Raw genomic sequence first — 6000 nt, 5'->3', positions numbered from 1 at the left:
TAAAAGTATAATGTCGATGATTTGAACTTTATTTGTATGAAAAATATTATTTAAATCTAATTATAGTTAAAACAATAATTTTGCCGAATTCCTTTTAAGCATATTGTATAATTATCAAAAAGGGAGTTTTTAAATACTTAATTGTAACCCTTTACAAAAAAGTTTCACCGCTGTCCAGGTGCATACCAGTGCATGACATTGGTGAATGACACGGACGATACGCACTCGTTTAAAATTATTTTTACGATATTAAAACTTAAAGTAGTAATTGGTTAATCTTTATGATTCTTTAATTAGTCTGATATTTAGTTTCAATGTGTTATTACTAAAGACCTATATTTTCGCGATTACGATTAAACTATTTTTTTGTGAATTTCGTGCTTTCTTCCGGAACCAATTAAAATTCTTAAGCCGAAGGAACCCAAAAACCAACCGCGATGCTGTTAATATTGAATATTATATTTTATTTATCGCATATAATTAATATACCTGCCCTATAACTGTACGCATTTATTGCAAGTCGAGTCGACAATTATTTGTCAATTTAATGAAACATTACAGAACAAATCTAATGATAAATTCAAAATCAGCGTTTCATTTTAATAAAAATATATGTATATCGTACGTATGGGGATGGGCAGCAATACTTTCGTATGTACGTAATAATTAATAAATATTAATATTTTCATTGAATAATCATTTTAATAGTCATTACGCTCTGACACATAAAATACTACTTTTACCGCCTAAATCTCGTAAATTTTTATTCTTTGTAAATTTCTTACAATTTACTTATATAATATTTTTTACACCTATTTCCTAAAATATTCATTACTTGATTTTCTCCAAGTATTTTTGCGCTCTTATGACTGTCTGCGCATTTGACGTACGCTATTTTGTTACAGCGCTACTTTGGCTAACGTTCTTATGATCCAGCCCTTATAAAGCAGCGCTCTTTTGACGCACGCTTATTTGTCCGCGCTCATTTGCGACGTTGCCAATATTTATTTATTATATTGCTTAAATTATTGATATTTTATTGTACTTCCCAGAAAAAACATTTACGGCTGAAATTAAATAAATTATCTATTAAAATAAATCATAATAATAAATACATACAACAAATATGAATTTAATTCATCGCGATATCTGCAGCACATAATATTTAATAGATCAGTCCTTGTCGGTGGAAATTTATTGTTTTTCATAATAGATTTATTTTTCAGTTTCAGAATAGATTTTAGTCATGGTCATACCGATTTGATACAGAGTGTGCAAGCGTCAATATTCCGTTTGGCACACATTTCAATGAGGTGAAATATTTTTGGATTGGTTATGAATACCGATACTGTGACGCAATAATGTTCGATGAATTATGTAATTGATGATGAAATCGATCGTTTCAGAACAATTCTAATAATAAAACGCTATGAAGTAAATCAGCTTATGCAGATATGGAAAGCTATATAAAGTTTCACAGAAAAGCTAGAATTATTTTTAATACTACATATTTTAAAATCGTGTAAAAATATTAGCGATAGTATCCTTTAAAATTGATCTATGCTTTCCCCCTCTAATTTTTATTTTCGATTAAAATAACTTTAATAAATATTTAGTGCTAATTAAAATATGTGTTGATTTATTTAAAAAAATCTTTTATATGTATTCAAAAATAGTCCAGCCATATTTTAACACTCGACGAATACCTGCCTCTGCAAAAGTAGATTTATTCAGAAGAAGAAAGCTTTTAATATTGCAAAAATGTTCGCTGGCGGCCAACATGTGTCACTCTGACAGGAAAAAATAATCTGAATTTCAATGTCTATAACAATTGCAATATGGCATCCAAACGGCTGAATTGCATATTCTGAAATTCCTGCCAAAAAAACAGGCTTACCGCTTAAGCTCTGCCTTTGAATAGCTCCAATATCATTAAGACCTACCTCACTAAGAGAGCCTGATCAATGAAATTCTTTAAAATAATAATAATACAGCTAATAGACAAAAAACAACATGCATTTATGATACGTTAAAACCCAATAGAAACTAAAATACTCACACCCTTTATATTATATTGATTGTTTCCCTGTTTTGACGTATATAGTTAATATCTGTAATGTAACAAAGGTAGATTTATAATAATACTAATTTTAGACACGTGTGTGCGCCCACTGTACTTGAAGATAGTATTCATTCCAACGATACTGCGCAGCTTTATCCATTTTCCCGGGTTTTCCCGAGATAAACTTTTCCGGGAGTACCCCCACCCCATGTCGCAATAAATTCACAAATCATCGCGGCCGTTCGGACAAAAATCGCCCTTAAAAACAAGCGCAATCTGTTGATTACGATCGCAAATTCGCGTGTGTACAGAGTAGTAGCAGGGGTGGCGAACCTTTACGAGGCCCCGCGGATGAATGGAGAGTGTGACATTTGAGAGCGTGCTCCTGGGAAGTTTTCGCGTGGGCCGACCACTACGGGTATTTTTAACCCCGACACACTTATTTATAACACTTGAAGCTTTTCTTTGGGGTTCGTTAAGATACGATTCGTAGCCGAATTGGTGAAAAATTTTATGATCTAAATACATACGTATTGGTAATTAAAATATAATAAATAATTAAAAAAACTACTACTTGGTAACAATTATTACTATAACCGAGACTAAAGTAAAAATATTAGTTTTTTTAATTATGTTTTATACTTTTTTACCTGTATTTTATGCTTAAAATTGGAATTAATATTTTTCGCATCAAGATAAAGAGCTAATCGCCCAAATGAAAGTGACTTAAAAAATTCAAGTCCAAAAAAAGTACGTCAAGTTCGATTAAATAAAAGTTATTCTCAGTGTTTTCCAAAATAATAGATTACAGAACTGGACAAATCACAGGAGACAAAACATCAGCACCATATCATTTATTGCAAAAATTCAAGAATTTGTAGTAAAGTAGCCAGTGCGTTATCGTGGTGCGAAATTCAAGAGTTGTTTATCCACAATTTTTTTCGTTTTATTATTTTTTTTTCTTTAAAAAGACTAATATTTTTTTAGGCAAATATGATGCCTATCGATCGTATTCACCAGATATGTCTTAAATATTTTATTTATTTGGACAAAACTGTATAATTTTTTTAATTTAGAAATATATGATACAATTATAATGATTTTTAAGTATCATTGATAAATCTATATAATATTTCTAAGAAAAATAATGTATGGGCGTACATATACGCCCACACTAATCTAAATGTGAATGCTAAAGAGGTCCCTTGTACCCTACATTTTTATTATCAAAATAATAAACAAATTATTATTATTCTGTAACTATCATAAAATAAGAGAACTTGAATTTTTTAATTATTTTGCAGTAAAAGAATAACTTGACTAAATAAAAATCTACTTAGCTAACACCTGATAATTAAAATACTTTTTATTAAGACATAAACTGAAAAAAGTTTAATAAAAATATAATGAAACAATTTATTAATCACAAAAATTGTGAGTCCACAGATCATCGGCTAACGACCGCTATCCTGAGGAGTCGCGATCGCATCCTTTATTCTTGCTCGTCGCATGAGCCATCCAGCGTTTTAACGAGCTTGCCAGACACTATGAGAAACTGGAAAAAATATGTGAGATAATATTTATATTTTTTGATGTACACCATAATTGTATTTTATTTACTTTTAAAATGTTTAATTGTATACTTATGGTTTGTATAATGACTATCATGACACATTGGGGTAACCTGTTAAGTTATGATGATCATATTGTAATAAAAAAAATTATGACCTTCTGCAAATTTTTCTTGTTACTGAGCGATTTGATTACTATAGAAGAGATAAAGACACAATCGATAAGTGAGGTTAGGATGGATATTGGAAGAAACTGTCATATGTGTATTATATAGGTATTATATGGAAAACTTTGAAGGCTCATTGAAAACCAATGTCAGCCATAATTAAGTAAAAAAATAATAAATATATTGAGAGCCACTGGAATAAAAATAAAGAACTGAATTGTAAATATGCAAAAGTGAGCATCGGAAGGCGGTAAATTTCAGCTCAACTAGCGCGTCGGTAAAACAGCTCCCAGCATGCTCGTCCTTACAGTATCGCTCCGTTTGACAGATTGCGCAGTGTTGCCATATATACCTATACTAAAAAACTGCCTCTGCATATTAAAATAAAAAAAATCAATATTAAAAAAGCATCATCATGAGTCACAGTTGCAATTTTAATGTTATTAAAAATATGTATTACTCTCATTTTAATGAAGCAGGAGTTGCGAAGCAGCGGGCCGCGGCCAAGTGCCTGTCGGTGTGGCGTATTCGCGCCTTTTTGTTTGTTATTTATTTGTCGTTTTCTGTTTCACCGTGTTCACTCCTCCTCCCCCCCCCACCCACGTCCATTACTACAGTGCCCCCTGCAACAAACACCCCCCCTCCCGAAATGCCTGACTGCCGCCCCCGCCCCCTTCGCCGCCCGCCCATGACCTCCCACCGCCCCCGACCCATCTACGGTCTATCCACTCGACCCGAATGAAAATGGGAATGGAAAAAAATGGATATAGCTGCAAATGGGTGACCATATTTTCGCCGACGATTTTTAACAATGGTATAACGGTGTTTAAGTATAATATAATTAATAAATTTAAAAAAATGGATAAGCGTTAGATGATGCTACTACACTTGCCCATTACCCATATGCTGTATGAATGTGATGCATATAACATGGAATACTACATGGAATTGTTCCAGCTCTTCGTTAAAATCACTGAAAACTTTCTTGTATTTAGAGAAGTCGTTAAAAAGCTAGATGATTTGCGTAAGAAGGGCGTTTTCGAGCGCTGACATCATGACTGTAACAACAATTATAATGATGCAATGGCGACTCTATGGTGATGCCGAGCATCAGTGAATTATCAACACTTCTATAAGTGCTTAATTAAATTAATGATTTCACTACCCAAAAAAAAATCTGAGAAATTTATTTTAAATCTTCTCTAACAACAAGGAATATATTGCTAAAATCCCAGAAAATGGTTACATATTCGAGGTCGCTATGATACGTATCATAAAAAATATAAATCGTCATTAAATTGACAAAGTCACACGCGCTCCGTATGAAAAATCCGAGCAATTTCAAACGTGTGCAATTTTTAACATTAAATCTTTATTCCTTCCCTCAATAAAAAGTATTTTTGGCTAAAACAATCCCGCCTATATTATAAGGGATAATTTCGCCGTGTAAAAACATTTGTAAAGTGAAAACGTGTGGTACATTTTTGCCAATTTTGAGTCGACAAATTCGCATTTACTTAGATATCCTTATGATATCAATTTGTTGTACTTTTGTTGTTATTTGTTACAAACACATTCACATAGTTGACGAAATAAACAACATCTAATATTCATCACGGCAATTTAAGACATGCCTATTAAAACGATTGTTATAGCCAAGATGCTTAGACTAAACCGAGAAGGAATTTTCCACTGGCTAATGTAGAAATGCACAAATGATGGTAGACATATTTACTGTCAAACAATTAACAATACGATTTATAAAGGATTGAAAACAATTAAAGTGTTTCGCTGGTCCTTCGATCCTCGATAAGACGGCCTTTCTACGTGAATCAATGTCGCGCGGAAAACATTAAAAACGCTAACTCAAGGAGAAAATCTATTATTTTTGTTTTGCTAAATATAACTTTTATTGTTCTGTATTTTTACCAAACTAGATTAAATTTTGCTTATGTTTGTCAATGTTATGATATATTCTATCATTAATTATATGTAAGAATATCTGTAACACATTAAAATATTTCAGTGCTAAATATATTCTTTCGTATTAGATATTTTTGAGATTGTAGCAAACCTTATTAGTCTGTATATAGACTCCAGGAGAGCTATACACAGACGACAGAGATACGTAGCTGTCGACAGGCGGCAGAAAGACAATCGAGCGATGAGACGGCAGGCAGACGACAGACAGCGATGAGAC

This window comes from Plectrocnemia conspersa, unplaced genomic scaffold (assembly GCF_051122295.1).
Source record: "Plectrocnemia conspersa isolate PC_06_02 unplaced genomic scaffold, ASM5112229v1 ptg000011l, whole genome shotgun sequence".
NCBI classification, from domain to species: Eukaryota; Metazoa; Arthropoda; class Insecta; order Trichoptera; family Polycentropodidae; genus Plectrocnemia; species Plectrocnemia conspersa.
This window is presented reverse-complemented; position numbering follows the sequence as displayed.